This window comes from Bufo gargarizans, chromosome 10 (assembly GCF_014858855.1).
Source record: "Bufo gargarizans isolate SCDJY-AF-19 chromosome 10, ASM1485885v1, whole genome shotgun sequence".
Taxonomy (NCBI): Eukaryota; Metazoa; Chordata; class Amphibia; order Anura; family Bufonidae; genus Bufo; species Bufo gargarizans.
Genome location: NC_058089.1, coordinates 65,018,860 through 65,038,928, shown reverse-complemented (window position 1 = coordinate 65,038,928; position 20,069 = coordinate 65,018,860).

The following is a 20,069-nucleotide window of genomic DNA, read 5'->3' as shown; positions in this document are numbered from 1 at the left end:
GTATGGCTCAGTAGTTCGTTTGTATGCAATTTGCATGGTGTAACTATAAGTAAACATACATATAACCAGGTCAGTATACAGTTCTAATCGCTATAGTAACAATAGGAACTTATATAACTGTTTTAAATACCTATTTTGGCCTCTTGCTTTCATAAAACACAGCTCTTAGTGGAGTGTATGTCTGTTCAGTTCCTCTCTCTAGTGAATAATGATTCCAGCAGCTCCTGCTAAGGGAATTTCCCACACAAGCTGTGTGTGAGGCTGGCTGCAATTAGTCAAAACTCCTGGGCTATGCAAGGCTAGCTAGAATTAGTCAAGATTCCTGCCCAGCAACAACAGTTTAACTCTATGCTTTATTTTGTTTCTGCTGTCTCATTGAGCTTAGCTTACATTATATAATGAATCTTAAAGGCATATTATTTTTTCTGCTTCTATGAACACAAATATATAACAGTTATATGACATCCAAACATGAAGTCACTGTAAATAACTCTCTGCCTTTGTCTTTAACACACAAACATAGCAACTGTATTAAGGTTATTGGCAGGTATAGCTGTCTAAATATACAGACGTGGACAAAATTGTTGGTACCCTTTGGTCAATGAAAGAAAAAGTCACAATGGTCACAGAAATAACTTTAATCTGACAAAAGTAATAATAAATTAAAATTCTATAAATGTTAACCAATGAAAGTCAGACATTGTTTTTCAACCATGCTTCAACAGAATTATGTAAAAAAATAAACTCATGAAACAGGCATGGACAAAAATGATGGTACCCCTAACTTAATATTTTGTTGCGCAACCTTTTGAGGCAATCACTGCAATCAAACGCTTCCTGTAACTGTCAATGAGACATCTGCACCTCTCAGCAGGTATTTTGGCCCACTCCTCATGAGCAAACTGCTCCAGTTGTGTCCGGTTTGAAGGGTGCCTTTTCCAGACTGCATGTTTCAGCTCCTTCCAAAGATGCTCAATAGGATTGAGGTCAGGGCTCATAGAAGGCCACTTTAGAATAGTCCAATTTTTTCCTCTTAGCCATTCTTGGGTGTTTTTAGCGGTGTGTTTTGGGTCATTGTCCTGTTGCAAGACCCATGACCTGCGACTGAGACCAAGCTTTCTGACACTGGCTAGTACATTTCTCTCTAGAATTCCTTGATAGTCTTGAGATTTCATTGTACCCTGCACAGATTCAAGACACCCTGTGCCAGACGCAGCAAAGCAGCCCCAGAACATAACAGAGCCTCCTCCATGTTTCACAGTAGGGACAGTGTTCTTTTCTTGATATGCTTCATTTTTTCGTCTGTGAACATACAGCTGATGTGCCTTGGCAAAAACTTCGATTTTTGTCTCATCTGTCCACAGGACATTCTCCCAGAAGCTTTGTGGCTTGTCAACATGTAGTTTGGCATATTCCAGTCTTGCTTTTTTATGATTCGTTTTCAACAATGGTGTCCTCCTTGGTCGTCTCCCATGTAGTCCACTTTGGCTCAAACAACGACGGATGGTGCGATCTGACACTGATGTTCCTTGAGCATGAAGTTCACCTTGAATCTCTTTAGAAGTCTTTCTAGGCTCTTTTGTTACCATTCGGATTATCCGTCTCTTAGATTTGTCATCAATTTTCCTCCTGCGGCCACGTCCAGGGAGGTTGGCTACAGTCCCATGGATCTTAAACTTATGAATAATATGTGCAACTGTACTCACAGGAACATCTAGTTGCTTGGAGATGGTCTTATAGCCTTTACCTTTAACATGCTTGTCTATAATTTTCTTTCTGATCTCTTGAGACAGCTCTTTCCTTTGCTTCCTCTGGTCCATGTCGAGTGTGGTACACACCATATCACCAAACAACACAGTGATTACCTGGAGCCATATATATAGGCCCAATGGCTGATTACAAGGTTGTAGACACCTGTGATGCTAATTAGTGGACACACCTTGAATTAACATGTCCCTTTGGTCACATTATGTTCTGTGTTTTCTAGGGGTACCATCATTTTTGTCCATGCCTGTTTCATGAGTTTATTTTTTTACATAATTCTGTTGAAGCATGGTTGAAAAACAATGTCTGACTTTCATTGGTTAACATTTATAGAATTTTAATTTATTATTACTTTTGTCAGATTAAAGTTATTTCTGTGACCATTGTGACTTTTTCTTTCATTGACCAAAGGGTACCAACAATTTTGTCCACGTCTGTATATGCTATATTAGCAACCTATGACAGGTCTTAGCTGGCCAGACACACTCCCACCAAAATTACCTATAATTCTATGTTCTTAGTAGTAGGACTTAAACATGAATTTGAGGAATTTTTCATCATGTTCTCAACTTCCAAGTGTCTTTTATTACTCTCAAGTAGAACAACTAACTTCAGTATAGGACGTTCCAACTTGAGTCTGTTTTCATCCTTTTGAACTTCTAGAACTTTGGCCAGTTTCCATTTACTTCTACGTAAATCTTCTTCTTTTACTAACACAATGTCACCAACTTGGACATTTCTTCTGGGTGTTTGCCATTTACTTCTTAGCATAATGATCTCATAGATATTAAACTTTTCGCCATCTCTTTTTAGCATATAAACCCTCTTTGGTGAACTTGCCAGGTGGTGGCTGTATGTAATCAGACTTAAGGTAAAGTAGATGGTTGGGAGTTAAAGGGTCCAAACTTGTTTGATCGTTGATGTTATAAACTGTAAGTGGACGACTGTTAACAATAGACATTATTTCATAGAACAGGGACCTAAGTGAAGCATCATCTATTCTTCCGGCGTTATTTTTCAACACTAAACTTAACACATTTCTTAGAGTTCTGATTTGTCTTTCCTAAACTCCTCCTGTATGACTTGCATGTGGAGCATTCATATAAAACTCACACTGTTTCTCTAGCAAAAACTCAGTTACCTTTTCTTTATCGATCTCTTTTAGAGCTTTCTTCAATTCATTCTTCGCTCCGACAAAATTAGATCTTTGGTCAGATCTAAGCTTTCTGACAGTACCTCTAATGGCTATGAAACATCTTAAGGCGTTGATGAATGCGTCAGTCGACATATCTTCTAACATTTCCACGTGAGATGCCCTGGAGCTTAGACATGTAAATATTAGTCCATATCGCTTGTACTCCTTGTGGCTCTGTTTGGTGATGAATAGGCCAAAACAATCTATTCCTCTATAAAGAAATGGTGGTGATGGGTTTACACGATCTGCCGGTAAATCTGACATTCTTTGCTCTTCAGTAGGTCTACGTGCCTTTCTGCAGACTACACATTTACTTATATACTTTGCAATAACTTTGCTTCCTTTCACTATCCAGTAACCACCTTCTCTCAAACAGCTTTGTGTAAAGCTTCTTCCTTGATGCAAGGATTTGTTGTGGTAGTGATCAATAATCATTCTTGTGAAGGTAGAGTTTTTGAGGAGTATTGCTGGATGCTTCACTCTGCTAGGTAATGATGCATTTTCCAGCCTCCCTCCCACCTTCAGTATACCATCCTGCAGAACAAGAATAAGCTTGTACAATGGGTGGTTGTTGGGAAGCCTTTTAGGTTCTTGACTTCAACTCTTCACTGTAGAATCTCTGTTGAATGAGTCTTATGACTGTTTCTTCAGCTTCCATTCTTTCCTTCTTTCTGATTCCCGTGGCCAAACGTTGAATTCGAGCTACGACATTTATGATCGTATTCCATTTTGAACATCTGACTAGTCTTTCAAGTATGTCATCTTGACACTTGGCAGCAGTGCTCAATGTTTGTACAACTTTTACTTCTGGATCACCCATAGACAATTCTCTGTAACCTTTACTGGGAGTGATTTTCTTTTCTCAAAGGAACTCTAGACTGGTGAACCAATATGCATTTTTCAATTATCTTACATTCAGGCCTCTTGAAGCATGATCTCCTGGGTATTATGCTTTGTGTCAATATGATGCCAATGTATTTGTTATTTCCCGAATTTTCACAACTCTGTTGATAACAAAGATATGGAATCTTCGAGCTTCATTGTTTATGTATCCTAGGACAAATTGTGAGTCTGTCCAAAAATATTCTTCATCTATTTTCAATTACAATTCTTCTTTCAGAAACTTGCTTACTGATGCTGAAATTATGGCTGCTGTCAGTTCAAGTCTTGGTATTAAATACTGGTAGGTGCAACTCTGGCCTTCCCCATAACCAAGGCACAGTGTATCTTTTCTTCTCCTATCACTCTGATGTAGGAGCACTGACCATAAACATAACTACTGGCATCTGAAAAGTGCTGAAGTTCTATTTTCTTGTAGTTTCTGAAATCATGAGGTACAAAACATCTGGGTATCCGAACTTCTCCAAAGTTTTGCAAGTCTCCTATCCAACTCTCCCACCTTGGCCTCAAATTTTCAGATATGGGCTCGTCCCATTCCAACTTCTATGTCTGCATAATTCTTGTAGTATTTATTTTGCTCTGAGGATTACCGTGGCTAAGAATCCCAATGGATCAAATATAGAAGCAACTGCGGAAGAATGGTATGTCTAGTTGCAATTTTCTCTTCAACAGATATTTGTCATTCTCTACATTCCATCCCAATCCAAATACGTTCTGGACTGGAAGATGATCATAATTGAGATCTACATTCTTCATTGTTAATTAACGTTCAGAGTCACTGATGGATTCCAGTACCTCCCTGTTGTTTGAGATAAATTTATGAAGGTGCAGGTTACCTCTTGCGCATAACTCTTGGCTTTCTTTCACTAGTTTGATTGCAGATTCTGTGGACTCTAGACTTAGACCACCATCTACATAAAAGTTTTTCTTCAGAAAATTTTCTGCTGATGAACAATCCTTTTCATTCTGATTGACCATGTACTCCATACCATAATTGGCGCAACCTGGAGACGATGCTGCTCCAAACATGTCTACTTTCATTCTGTATTCTGCTGGCTCTGTATCTGTATCTCCGTCATAGGAACCTCAGGAAGTCTCTATCTTCATTCTTCCCATAAAACTGGTGGAACATCTTTTCAACGTCACACATGACCGCTACTGGATACTTTCTGAATCTATACAGTACTCCAGGCAGAGTGTTTGTAAGATCTGGTCCTTTTAGTAGATGATCATTCAATGCAACACCATTGTATTTTGCTGAGCAATCAAATACTACTCTAATCTTATCTGGTTTCCTTGAGTGGTAAACACCTTGATGTCGGATGTACCACACTTCTCCTTCTTTAGGTTGGTTATTAACTTTCTCTGCATGTGCTTCTTTGAGGATGTCTTCCATGAAGTTCAAATAATCATTCTTGAGTTTGGGATCTCTTCCCATCCTTTTCTTCAAACATTTAAATCTTGCTAGGGCAAGATTTCTGTTATTTGGCAGACGAGGTTGTTCTCTAAATGGTAAGGGCATTCCAAGATGACCTTGTTGATTCTGCTTAATACTTTCTTCTGGGATTTTTTTACTGACATCATTAAATGTTAAGTTTTAAACACGTTGCTGCCGCCTTTAGTTTCATGTAGTTTAGATTGCCGAGCGGTATCGGGGTCAGGAGTGACAGCGCCACCTTTACCCCGAGGGACCACCCTTTTGTTTTTTTACCATTTCAAGGTGACCTTGTTGATTCTGCTGAATACTTTCTTCTAGAGTGTGTACGAACTTTATTTCTTCTTGGGATACTCTCTTTTATTTAGAACTTATGTCTGCAAAGTCGGATTCAAGGATCTTCATTACTTTTGCTGGACTTACAGTTGGTAACTCTTGAACAGATATTCGATGACACAATCCTGTCACCTGTCTTGAGTTTGCGATTTGCTGTTTTCCTCCAACAACACCCCATCATAGATCAGTTTGAACAGCGTAGGGTTCATCCTTTCCTCCTGTGATTACCTTTCATGGTACCAAAGCTTCTGGACAATCGTAGCCTATCAACAGTCCAACACCAAACTCCTTCAGCGGGGACATTTCATGAAACATGACAGATAGGTGCTCCCATTTATTGGCTATTTCATAGGTAGGTATGCGATCTCGATCTAATGTGAAGTTTGAATGCAGTCCTCTAACTCTGTCCTTTGACCCTTTGACTGTTCATTAATGTGTCTCTCCCCATCATTGTGGGGAGTTTGCGCTTCACTGGTTCTGTAGCCACTTGTAATGCAGATTTCTTGATCAATGAAGGTGACGTCACTCTGGGCATCCGGTAGCGCATAGGCGTATACCTTCTTGTTCCTCCTTTTAGGATTTGAAATGCACACTTACGCAACCATTGATGTGCCATTGCTTTCTCCTTCCCTCACTCTGCAAGATAATTCCGATACTTTCTTTCCTTCCTCAGTATCTTTAGGTATTGAGGATTTATCTTTCTTTGGACTTTCTTCCTGTAGTGGTGTAGGGTGGAGTCTTTTGCAAACACTGCATGTGGCCTTTTTCTTAAACTACTTAGTAACATGGCCTTTTCTTAGACATCAAAAACACAGTTGGTAATCAAGTACAAATTTCTTCTTTTCTTCTGGGAACTTCTCCTTCAATTGTTGACACTTGTGTATGGAGTGGTTCTCTCCACAGAATGTAAACTTGAAGGTAGTCTGAAGATTTGTCGGTTATGTCTCTCTACTGATCCCAGTAGTAATTTTGAACTTACTCTCGTAGGTATCTGGACCTTTAGCTGCTGTGTTGGTTGCAAAGCTGGTTGCTCTTGCATGTCTTCTCTCTCTTGCAGGCCTTTCTTCTAAGAATTTTAAGACGTAAGTTGATGTTACTGAATTACATGCTATCCGTGCTTCCGTATTGATGAACTCAGAGAACTCTTTAAAACTTGTGAAGTTTTTGCCTAGAGCTAACTGTTCAGTCACATAGCGATTCTATTCAGAAGCCACTTCAGGTAGCTTGGATAGCATCCTGTGGTTTTCTAGATAGTCGTTCAGTACTTCCAGTCCTTGAACATGTGAGATGGCATTGCTGCATGCTTTCAGGAAGTTACCATACTTTTGGAGTCTGAAGTGTCCTTTAGGACCTATTTTAGGCCAGTTATTCAGTTTCTCTCTAAAGGCTCTTTGTACTAAGAAAGGATGACCATATCTTGCATTACATTTTTCCCAAGCTTGCCTCTAGGCTTCTTCGTCTTTTCTATAGAAGTTACCTTCAAGAACTTCCTTGGCTTCTCCACCGACATATCTCTGAAGATAGAATAACTTGTCAACTGGACTGAAGCACTGATGCTCAATGATCATTTCAAAACTTGCCTTTCACTCTATGAGCTTCAGTACGTCTCCTGAAAATACAGTAGGTTCCGGAACGGGAAGTCTAGCTAGGACTGTTCTCTGTTGTCTTACTGGGACAATGGTTGTAATACTCTACTGAGCATTGCCATGACATCTAGGAATAGAATCACCCGGTTCTATTTTCTCACTTAGTTCTGAATTAGGTGAGTCCCTTTCTTTATATTTTCTGGTAGAGCTAGAGAGTAAATTCCCACACCCTTTACTTGACACTGGATTAGGCCTCTCTTTGTCTTTCTGAGCAGGGATTGAAGGATAAAGACTGATTTCCTCCATTCTTTTGCAGGATATTTCCTTCCATTCTTTTGGGAGTATGTAGGAAAGTAGGAGCCTGCCTTTTCACTTGTTATTTGCAAAGTCCCTTGTAGAGACCCTCGGGATAATAATATATATTCCTACTACAATGGTCAATAAGACCTAGAATCCCTTTAGGGGTCTCTAACTAATGTTAAAATTAATATTTTTATTTATGGTCAGGGCTAGGACAACGTCGGCGTATGCAGAGAAACCTTCCCTGAACATAGTGGCTGAATTGTGCCGGGAGCCACGGGCGCAGGTACACCAGTGAAAAAAAGGGGGCATACCTGAAGGGAGCTTTGAGAAAAAGGGCGGGAGGGAGGGGCGTGAGGCTCGGGCGCCTGGCTGAGCGGCAGGTAGGGGGATAAATAGCCAGACGCCCCTCCCACAAATGCAGGCTGTTAACAGCCTTACTATTTATTGTCAGGGCTAGGACAACGTCGGCGTACGCAGAGAAACCTGCCCTGAACATAGTGGCTGAATTGTGCCGGGAGCCACGGGCGCGGGTACACCAGTGAAAAAAAAGGGGGCAAAAAAACATCAGTTAGGTACAACACTTTATTGCAAATTACAAAGCCAGTGATCGAAAGGCATGAGATATCTGTACTTGAGGATTGGGTATATACCTAGTAAAGCAGGAGGACTGCCACCGCCCCATGGACCGGATGACATGAGCTGGCACCTGATGCCGAGAAGCAGCGGAGGCTGCCCCTATGCGAAATGAGTGGCCCGAAATTACCTTGGGGTAATAGCCTAGACCCTGGGCGAGGGCACGGATGAAAGATATAAACTGAGAGGTGCTGAGAGGCTTGCCTGCGTGTGGCAGGAGCGGGCTATCTGGTGATGAACCTCGGATGAGAGCTAGCAGTTGATGCAGCACCTGAACTGGGCACCAATCGTTCAACGTGGGATAGAATTTAACCTCGGAAGGGGGTCCCGTCTGATTGGTTTTGGTGGAAGGTAGCAGGAGAGTGTATTGGCCCTGGCCCCATAACAGATGCTGCTTCAGAGGATGGTTATGGCGATTTGGACCCGCCAGATCCTCACCGGGCCGGAGGAATCCATAAAAGGTGAGATACATGGCCGCTTTCAAAATCAGGCTAGTAAAGGGCCCAAAAGGATTACCATCCAATGACGAAGAAAGATCCCTGAACAATTTACCGGACACTGGTTGCCTATGGCTCACGGACCCCTTCCCCTCCTTTTGAATACCCCGAAGGGTGGCTTTAGAAAACGAAGACAGAACCTGGGCGATCCAGGAACATTGACAACCTGGGAGATCCAGGAACACTGACAACCTGGGCGATCCAGGAACGCTGACAACCTGGGCGATCCAGGAAGGCTGACAACCTGGGCGATCCAGGAACGCTGACAACCTGGGCGATCCAGGAACGCTGACAACCTGGGCGATCCAGGAACGCTGACAACCTGGGTGATCCAGGAACGCTGACAACCTGGGCGATCCAGGAACGCTGACAACCTGGGCGATCCAGGAACGCTGACAACCTGGGCGATCCAGGAACGCTGACAACCTGGGCGATCCAGGGACGCTGACAACCTGGGCGATCCAGGGACGCTGACAACCTGGGCGATCCAGGGACGCTGACAACCTGGGCGATCCAGGGACGCTGACAACCTGGGCGATCCAGGGACGCTGACAACCTGGGCGATCCAGGGACGCTGACAACCTGGGCGATCCAGGGACACTGACAACCTGGGCGATCCAGGGACACTGACAACCTGGGCAATCCAGAGACAAGTGATGGAGACGGAAGCAGCGTGAGATAAAACTGCTGAATTGAACAGTAATGTATCATCAACTTCACGGCGCAAATTCTGGCAATGTGATGCTGATGCAGAGATGAAGGCGGAGTGACTGTGAAGAATCGTTCTTCCCCCCCCCCCCAGAAGGAATTTTTATTATCATCCCCTCTTCTTTTTTTTTTTTTATAAAACTGCGCCCCCCCCCCCCCCCCCCCAGTGGGCGTGCTGCTCGCATCACAGAGCCAGAACAACGCCTGAATCACTTGAGCTGACGGCGGTGCGTGGGTGCAGAACCGGAAGGGAGGTCTCGGGTCAGAGAGGAACGGAGCGTGATGCCTCAGGAATGCGTGAGGCTCGGGCGCCTGGCTGAGCGGCAGGTAGGGGGATAAATAGCCAGACGCCCCTCCCACAAATGCATGCTGTTAACAGCCTTACTATTAGTATATATTAAAAAAAAGGTTAACACCTCTCACAAATTGGAAGAAAGAATGTGTAAAAAAATCAGTATATGGTGGCAAGTGAGCTGGTTCCTCTTGTGGTAACTACCACAATCACTATTATAATTTATAGGTCTCCTCGGAAAGCATAGGGGTGAATGTGTCAATAGGAATAGTGTTGGTGTTTCACATACATTTCACATGGATCCAAGTGAGCAGCACGGGTCTCATCCACCCGTCTGTCACAACCATTCAACAGGGATCCCAGTAGGTAGAACGGGTATAGTCCACCATTCTGTCCTGAGGGAGATACACACACACTTGGTTAATATTTGGTGGCGTTCTCTAAATAGAGCCACGCCACCTGATTCATGCGTGCACAACTGTCAGGGCCTCCAATATCTGTTCCCTATCAAGGGTAACCCTGCTGCAACTTTGTTGCCGCGTCTAACTACTCGCTACAATTAGGTTCAGCCCTCAGCTGCACTCTCGCTTAAGTCCTTCCTCTATTACTGTTGATAGAGGTCTGTGCAGCTCTGTGTAACCTGATCCCTCAATCTATTGCACTCCTAACACCCTTGCTGTCTATCGACCGTGCTATAAGCTGATCCTCACTGCCACTTAACTGTCTAAAACTAAGTCACGCTATCCCGACATGTTTCGCCACAACCAGTGGCTTCGTCAGGGGATGTGGGGTATATGTGTGCGCGCGTCCGGAATAACCCTCCTATATGCCTTTTGAAGTCCCACCCACCTGTCACTAGCAGCCACTCACAGCTCGATTCGGCCAATCAGGAATCACAGGGTAGCAGGAGATGTCACCTGACATGTATCCTGTGCGCACCCCTGCTCCCACGTCACTGGCACGCGCCAGTAAACAATCAACAATTCTCCGCTCTATTGGTCAATCCGGTCTGTCTACGAACATGCTGTCATGGTGAGTAAACGCCCCTCTGCCTCCGAGATATCCTGGCCTCTAGCGCTGTTCATTAACCCATTCCTGGACGTCGGTGACAAATACCTCACCATGATATGACCAATATGTGGAGTATAAAATTTGTCATAGTGAAAGAGATCACAATGAATCTCTATCCCTTTATTTCTGGCATATCGATTTCAACCGATCATTAACCCATTTAGAACTTATATTCGATGTAGCCAGATAGAAGAGGTATTATTTTCTACATTCCATCAAATGGGCCAAGCTTTTTTTTAACAAGATCAGACAAACTGATCAGATTGCTGGTATTCTATGAGTGTATGATATCTCACAGAAAGGATCATTATATAGAGTCAAAAGCCGTATATTCAAGCCATATTTGACAGTTTGTTATAAAGGTTGTCAGTTAAACTAGCCTATACAAAAACTATTGGCTAATTGGCCATCTTATATATTGGGGGGGGGGGGGGGGGGGGGGTGCTTTTATTTAATAAAATGGGGTCTTATTGGACTAATCCTCCTTGTTTGTGAAGTTTTAATTTCATGAAAATGTATTTATTATACTTTCTGTTATCACTCTATATTCAGTTTAAATAAAAGCAGCATATGAGAAGCCTTCATTTAGGCCTCCTGGACTAAGAGTCTGAAGTTGGTGTATCCATTTGGCCTCTTCCTGTAGAAGTTTGACATCTAGATTGCCTCTTCTTGGTCCCAGAGTTATTTTCTTCAGTCCCCAAAATTTAAGGACCTCCACGTTTCCCCCATGGACATATGAGATGTGCCTGTAGAGCGACGTGTCCTTACCTGTATTTATGGCACTGATATGGCCAGATATTCTTCGCCTCAGCTCCTGTGTGGTTTTACCCACATACAGCTTCGGACAGTTACACGAAGCGATATAGACAATGCCACTACTACGACAGTTAAAAAACTCTCTTATTGTGTACTCACGTCCATCCATGGGGTTGTTGAATTTTTTAACTCTGGGGAGGTACTTGCAAAAAATGCAATTTCCACAAGGAAAGGAGCCAGTGATAGTGGATTTTAACCAATTTGTATTTTTCGTCATTTTTTCAGGAAGGAAACTGTGGACAAGCTTGTCCCTCAGATTTGGTCCCCTCCTATATGTAAAACTAGGATAAGGCGGCAGTACAGTCCTCAATTCGTCATCACTGGTAAGTACCCTCCAATGTTTTTTGAGGATATTCATGACTTGTTGATTACCACAATCATAGGTACCAATGCATCTAATCCCTTGTTCCTGTTTTTTCTGATTCCTCCTATGGTCCTGCGAAATTAGTACATATTTGAACTAGAATTGAACGGACACCTGGATGTTCGGGTTCGGCAGGTTCGGCTGAACTTGAAAAAAAAATTGGGGTTCGGGACATGAACTTGACCCCGAACCCCATTTAAGTCGATGAGGACCCGGACTTTTGAGCACTAAAATGGCAGCAAAAATGTAATGGAAAGAGCTAGAGGGCTGCAAAAGGTAGCAAAATGTGCTTAAGAGCATGGCAAATGCTCTACAAACATATGTGGATCGTTACGACTAAGGAGAAGGTCTCCGAAACGCGTAAACAGCTTGTTTGTGATACTGTCCCGCATATGATGTGATTGAATAAAGAGGAGGATTTTATGGGAAGAAAAATTAGGTGCCGGAATCGTTTTTTCTATTTCACTTTGTCTACACCCAGGAACTTGCTGGTTTGACTCCGTGCACACGGGATATTAAGCGCCGACCAGGTGAGCTGGATAACATTACCTTTATAAATGTGGATAGGGAAATGAATTAAAAATACATAAAAGACCTTAAAAAATAAAAATTAGGAATGATGTAGGAGGAAGAGGTTGAGGAGGCGGTGAATGGGTGGATGTGGCCGTGTAGTCTCACGTGGTGGTCTAGGAGGAATAGGTAGCCAACACAGATGTGTGTTATTTAGCATTTTTACATAGGGGTAGGCCAGCACCTCCAATGCATACAGGGCAAGCTCTGGCCATGTGGACAATTTGGAGACCCAGAAGTTGAATGGGGCAGAACCATCAGTCAGTACGTGTAGTCGTGTGCACAGGTACTGTTCCACCATGTTGTTCAAATGCTGCCTCCTGCTAACACTCTCCATATCAGCAGTTGGGGCCGGCGAGGTGACAAAGCTTTTCCACATGTCGGCCATGGTAACCCTGACTTCTGAGGTGCTGGCGCTGACACAGCTGCGTTGGCGACCTCTTCCTCCTCCCCTGCCTTCACCTTGTGCTTCCACTTGTCCCCGGCGTCAGTCGGGAATGCTCTCAGGAGCGCGTCTACCAGCGTGCGCCTGTAGTAGCGCATCTTCCGATCACGCTCCAGTGAGGGAATTAAGGATGGCACATTGTCTTTGTAACGAGGATCCGGCAGGGTGGCCACCCAGTAGTCAGCACATGTTAAAATGTGGGCAACTCTGCAGTCGTTGCGCAGGCACTGCAGCATGTAGTTGCTCATGTGTGCCAGGCTGCCCAGAGGTAAGGACAGGCGGTCCTCTGTTGGAGGCGTATTGTCTGCGTCCTCTGTATCCACCAGCCATGCACCAGTGATGAGCCTGAGCTGCGTTGGATTCCACCCCGCTATGAACATGCATCCTCATCCTCCTCCTTCTCGTCCTCCAGTAGTGGGCCCTGGTTGGCCAAATTTGTACCTGGGCTCTTCTGTTGCAAAAATCCTCTTTCTGAGCCACTTCTAAAAGACTGGCCTGAAAGTGTTAGAGATGACCCCTCTTCCTCCTCCTCGTCCTGGGCCACATCCTCTTCCATCATCGCCCTAAGTGTTTTCTCAATGAGACATAGAAGTGGTATTGTAACGCTGATAACGGCGTCATCGCCAATGGCCATGTTGGTGGAGTACTCGAAACAGCGTAACTGGGCACACAGGTCTCGCATGGAGGCCCAGTCATTGGTGGTGAAGTGGTGCTGTTCCGCAGTGCAACTCACCCTTGCGTGCTGCAGCTGAAACTCCACTATGGCCTACTGCTGCTCGCACAGTCTCTCCAGCATGTGCAAGGTGGAGTTCCACCTAGTGGGCACGTCGCATATGAGGCGGTGAGCGGGAAGGCCAAAGTTACGCTGTAGAGCAGACAGCCAAGTGGCGGCAGGATGAGAACGCGGAAGCGCCCACAGACGGCCCGCACTTTATGCAGCAGCTCAGACATGTCGGGGTAGTTGTGAATGAATTTCTGCACCACCAAATTCAGCACATGCGCCAGGCACGTGCGCCAAACCGGCTTGTCCCAGAGCTGTCACTAGATTTCGCCCATTATCGCACACGACCAGGCTGGGCTTGAGGCTCACTGACAGCAACCACTCGTCGGTCTGTTGTTCTATACCCCGCCACAACTCTTGCGCGGTGTGGGGCCTGTCCCCCAAACACATTTGTTTCAGAACGGCCTGCTGACGTTTACCCCTGGCTGTGCTGAAGTTGGTGGTGAAGGTCTGTCGCTGACCGGATGAGGAGGTGGTAGAAGAGGAGGAGAAAGCCGAGTAGGAAGAGGAGGCAACAGGAGGCAAATAATGATGCCCTGCGATCTTTGGCGGCGGAAGGACGTGCGCCAAACAGCTCTCCGCCTGGGGCCCAGCTGCCACTACATTTACCCAGTGTGCAGTTAGGGAGATATAGCGTCCCTAGCAGTTCTTACTGGTCCACGTATCTGTGGTTAGGTGGACCTTGCTACAGATGGCGTTGCACAGTGCACACTTGATTTTATCCGATACTTGGTTGTGCAGGGAGGGCACGGCTCTCCTGGAGAAGTAGTGGCGGCTGGGAATGATGTACTGTGGGAAAGCAAGCGACATGAGCTGTTTGAAGCTGTCCGTCTCCACCAGCCTGAATGACAGCATTTCAAAGGCCAGCAGTTTAGAATTGCTTGCATTCAGGGCCAGGGATCGAGGGTGGCTAGGTGGGAATTTACGCTTTCTCTCAAAGGTTTGTGAGATGAAGAGCTGAACGCTTCCTTGTGACATGGTGGAGATGCTTGGTGACGGAGGTGGTGTTGTTGGTGGCACATCCTCTGTTTGCTGGGCTGCAGGTGCCAACGTTCCTCCAGAGGCGGAGGAAGAGGCAGCAGCAGAAGAGGGAGCAGGAGGGGCCTGAGCCCTTTCTTGGTTTTGAAGGTGCTTACTCCACTGCAGCCCGTGTCTCGCATGTAGATGCCTGGTCATGCAGGTTGTGCTAAGGTTCAGAACGTTAATGCCTCGCTTCAGGCTCTGATGGCACAGCGTGCAAACCACTTGTCTTGTCGTCAGCACAATGTGTGAAGAAGTGCCATGCCAGGGAACTCCTTGGTGTGCTCGGTCCCTGGTGACGGTGGCCAGTAGCAGGCGGACTGTTTTGGTAACGGCTGCTCTGCTTTTGCACCATGCATCGTTTTCCACCCAGTCTTCCTCCCTGACCTCCTTTTCGGTCTGCACACTGCAGAAAGACGCAGCAGTTGGCACCTGTGTTTCGTCATCATCACAGACGTGCTGAGGTGGTATTCCTATGTCCTCATCAGGAAACATAAGTGGTTGTGCGTCAGTGCATTCTATGTCTTCCACCCCTGGGGAAGGGCTAGGTGGATGCCCTTGGGAAACCCTGCCAGCAGAGTCTTCAAACAGCTTAAGAGACTGCTTCATGACTTGAGGCTTAGACAGGTTCCTCGATATGCACGGGGGTGATGTGACAGACTGATGGGCATGGGTTTCAGGCGCCACCTGTGCGCTTTCTGCAGAAGACTGGGTGGGAGATAATATGAACGTGCTGGATCCACTGTCGGCCACCCAATTGACTAGCGCCTGTACTTGCTCAGGCCTTACCATCCTTAGAACAGCATTAGGCCCCACCAAATATCGCTGTACATTCTGGCGGCTACTGGGTTCAGTAGGACCTGTAGCTGTGGCAGAACGGCCATGTCCTCTCCCTGCACCAGAGGCTCCACCAACACGACAACCACGACTTCGTCCCTTATTAGATGTTTGCCTCATAGTTAGTGTTTACAAAGCAAAGTAAAAAGTGGTTAAGTTTGTTAAAAATAATTAACCGCCAATAAAAACCCTGATGTAGGGTATTGCACAAATTATTTTTTTTACTCTATATGACAGCGGTATTTGTGGCCAAAATATGACAGTCACTTATGCATGTGTAATCCCAGATGTGCAGTATATCAGAGGCTTTTTTCACCCCAGTATGTCAAAGCCGTATTTCTGGCCTAAATGTGACAGTCACTTATGCATGTCTTATCCCAGATGTGCAGTATATTAGAAGGTTTTTTCACCCCAGTAACCAAAAAGCTGTATTTCTGGCCTAAATGTGACAGTCACTTATGCATGTCTTATCCCAGATGTGCAGTATATTAGAGGGTTTTCTCTCCCCAGTATGCCAAAGCAGTATTTCTGGCCTAAATATGACAGTCACTTATGCACGTGTAATCACAGATATGCAGTATATCAGAGGCTTTTTCACCCCAGTATGCCAAAGCCGTATTTCTGGCCTAAATGTGACAATCACTTATGCATGTGTAATCCCAGATGTGCAGTATATTAGAGGGATTTTTCACCCCAGTAACAAAAAAGCCGTATTTCTGGCCTAAATGCAACAGTCTCTTATGCAAGTTTAATCCCAGATGTGCAGTATATCAGAGGCTTTTTTCACTCCAGTATGCTAAAGCCATATTTCTGGCCTAAATGTGACAGTCACTTATGCTTGTCTAATCTTAGATGTGCAGTATATTAGAGGGTTTTTTCACCCCAGTAACCAAAAACCGTATTTCTGGCATAAATGTGACAATCAATTATGCATGTGTAATCCCAGATGTGCAGTATATTAGAGGGTTTTTTCACCCCAGTAACCAAAAAGCTGTATTTCTGGCCTAAATCTGACAGTCACTTATGCAAGTGTAATCCCAGATGTGCAGTATATCAGAGGCTTTTTTCACCCCAGTTTGCCAAAGCCGTATTTCTGGCCTAAATGTGACAGTCACTTATGCATGTGTAATCCCAGATATGCAGTATATCAGAGGCTTTTTTCACCCCAGTATGCCAAAGCCGTATTTCTGGCCTAAATGTGACAGTCACTTATGCATGTGTAATCCCAGATATGCAGTATGTCAGAGGCTTTTTTCACCCCAGTATGCCAAAGCCGTATTTCTGGCCTAAATGTGACAGTCACTTATGCACGTGTAATCACAGATATGCAGTATACTAGAGGCTTTTTCACCCCAGTATGCCAAAGCCGTATTTCTGGCCTAAATGTGACAATCACTTATGCATGTGTAATCCCAGATGTGCAGTATATCAGAGGCTTTTTTCACTCCAGTATGCTAAAGCCATATTTCTGGCCTAAATGTGACAGTCACTTATGCTTGTCTAATCTTAGATGTGCAGTATATTAGAGGGTTTTTTCACCCCAGTAACCAAAAAGCCGTATTTCTGGCATAAATGTGACAATCAAGTATGCATGTGTAATCACAGATGTGCAGTATATTAGAGGGTTTTTTCACCCCAAAACCAAAAAGCTGTTTTTCTGGCCTAAATCTGACAGTCACTTATGCAAGTGTAATCCTAGATGTGCAGTATATAAGAGGCTTTTTTCACCCCAGTATGCCAAAGCCGTATTTCTGGTCTAAATGTGACAGTCACTTATGCATGTGTAATCCCAGATATGCAGTATGTCAGAGGCTTTTTTCACCCCAGTATGCCAAAGCCGTATTTCTGGCCTAAATGTGACAGTCACTTATGCACGTGTAATCACAGAGATGCAGTATATCAGAGGCTTTTTCACCCCAGTATGCCAAAGCCGTATTTCTGGCCTAAATCTGACAGTCACTTATGCAAGTGTAATCCCAGATGTGCAGTATATCAGAGGCTTTTTTTACCCCAGTATGCCAAAGCCGTATTTCGGGCCTAAATGTGACAGTCACTTATGCTTGTCTAATCCCAGATGTGCAGTATATCAGAGGCTTTTTTCACTCCAGTATGCTAAAGCCATATTTCTGGCCTAAATGTGACAGTCACTTATGCTTGTCTAATCTTAGATGTGCAGTATATTAGAGGGTTTTTTCACCCCAGTAACCAAAAAGCCGTATTTCTGGCATAAATGTGACAATCAATTATGCATGTGTAATCCCAGATGTGCATTATATTAGAGGGTTTTTTCACCCCCAAACCAAAAAGCTGTTTTTCTGGCCTAAATCTGACAGTCACTTATGCAAGTGTAATCCTAGATGTGCAGTATATCAGAGGCTTTTTTCACCCCAGTATGCCAAAGCCGTATTTCTGGCCTAAATGTGACAGTCACTTATGCATGTGTAATCCCAGATATGCAGTATGTCAGAGGCTTTTTTCACCCCAGTATGCCAAAGCCGTATTTCTGGCCTAAATGTGACAGTCACTTATGCACGTGTAATCACAGATATGCAGTATACTAGAGGCTTTTTCACCCCAGTATGCCAAAGCCGTATTTCTGGCCTAAATGTGACAATCACTTATGCATGTGTAATCCCAGATGTGCAGTATATCAGAGGCTTTTTTCACTCCAGTATGCCAAAGCCGTATTTCGGGCCTAAATGTGACAGTCACTTATGCTTGTCTAATCCTAGATGTGCAGTATTTTAGAGGGTTTTTTCACCCCAGTAACCAAAAAGCCGTATTTCTGGCCTAAATATGACAGTCACTTATGCTTGTCTAATCCCAGATGTGCAGTATATTAGAGGGTTTTTTCACCCCAGTAACCAAAAAGCTGTATTTCTGGCCTAAATGTGACAGTCACTTATGCTTCAGGTAATGGTCAGCTGGCACTCTGTCCAGGAAGCGTGGTGCACGTGTCCGAGATCCCAATCCCACATGTATTAGAGGAAGAGACCGGCACTCACTTAGGCTTTTGCGAATTAAATCTTTTATTCGTCACATATGAGATACAATATCTGTGATGCGCGTTTCGGCTCACAATACGAGCCTTTCTCAAACAGATATGGCATACACATGATACAATGTACATGATTTAAATAGACCGCCAAAAGCGGAATGACATCAAGTAACCATAGTGATCAATTAAACTAAAGGAAGCAAAAACAGAAACACGTGAGGAAACAGCCCAACTGCAGCAGCATCAATCAAGACAACATTACTTAGAAAATATATGAAATTCTCAAAAAATTTAGACAACTTCCAAGTCAGATGATGCGGTTGGGGGTTCATCAGGTTTTCTGAAAGAAAAAGAAAAAAAATAATTTTTTAAATACATAAAATGTAGGAAGTAAAATACACATAATAAGGGAGTTTGGAAATTACAGGAAGCTATTCAGATCATATTCCCGGTTTAAGCCCCTGGGTTCTAGTGTCTGCAATATATGGATTCAATAGGCTTCACGCCTTTTTAACATTTTAATCCTGTCACCTCCTCTGCGTGATTGTGACACATGTTCGATGATTTGAAAATTGTGCGATATTATGATTGCAGCGATCAAAGTGGTAGGAATCGGTAGGAGTAAATTATTTTTTCGTATGGTCGATTTGTGCTTCGAGAAGATATCCTTCAGTCGCATGGAGATTTCTCCTATGTATAGGAGTCCACATGTCACAACCAGACAGCTGAGAAGCTCTGACAGAGGCCTTTCAGAACCTTCTCCTTGAGTTTTCTTTGTTGTGGTATTCAGTTCCTCATCTCGTTAGCCTCTCTTAGCTGTCATGTAGTTGGACTGATTGCTTCCCTTTAAATTCCTCCCCATAATGCTTTACTGGGCGGCTTATACTTCTTCCTGGAGTGTGTGTGCATGCTGATCCTATTTCCCAGTCTGCTACTAACATAAGTGCTGTACATTTATCTGTTATTTTCTGTTTGCTGGATCCCAGGTGACCCTGACTCACTCCGTGTCTGGTGTAGGGAGCCGGTGGTCGTGTCCCCTCACTATTATAGGGTGTTCAGGTGTTATATATTCGAGGTACGTGGATATGCAACCATCCACCTTTGGGATTTTTGCATAGGCTGAGCAGCCAGGGAAAGTGCCAGCTCTTGTGCAGGGGTCTCCCTTTTGGTTCCTTAGCTTTGGATCCAGTGAGTCATATATGCATGTTGCATTGTCTTGTTTCCTGTACACCGTCCGTGACACCACATGGACATTTCAATAGATACACTATGTAATTGCTATTACATGTAAAAAAACCCTTAACAGGAAATTGCTTGCCCGTATGGGGATTTTAAAAGTATTCCCCTCTAATCACGCTCGAACAATGTATACATCCCAAGCAGGGAAACGTGCCCTTCCTTGGAGTAGACAAAGTGTGTTGTCGCTTCTTGATTTGACCACTACCCACGTCAGCCCTTACCACCTTATCGCGAATATTTTTATTGCACTTATAACATATTAAAGGAGAACTTTTGAAC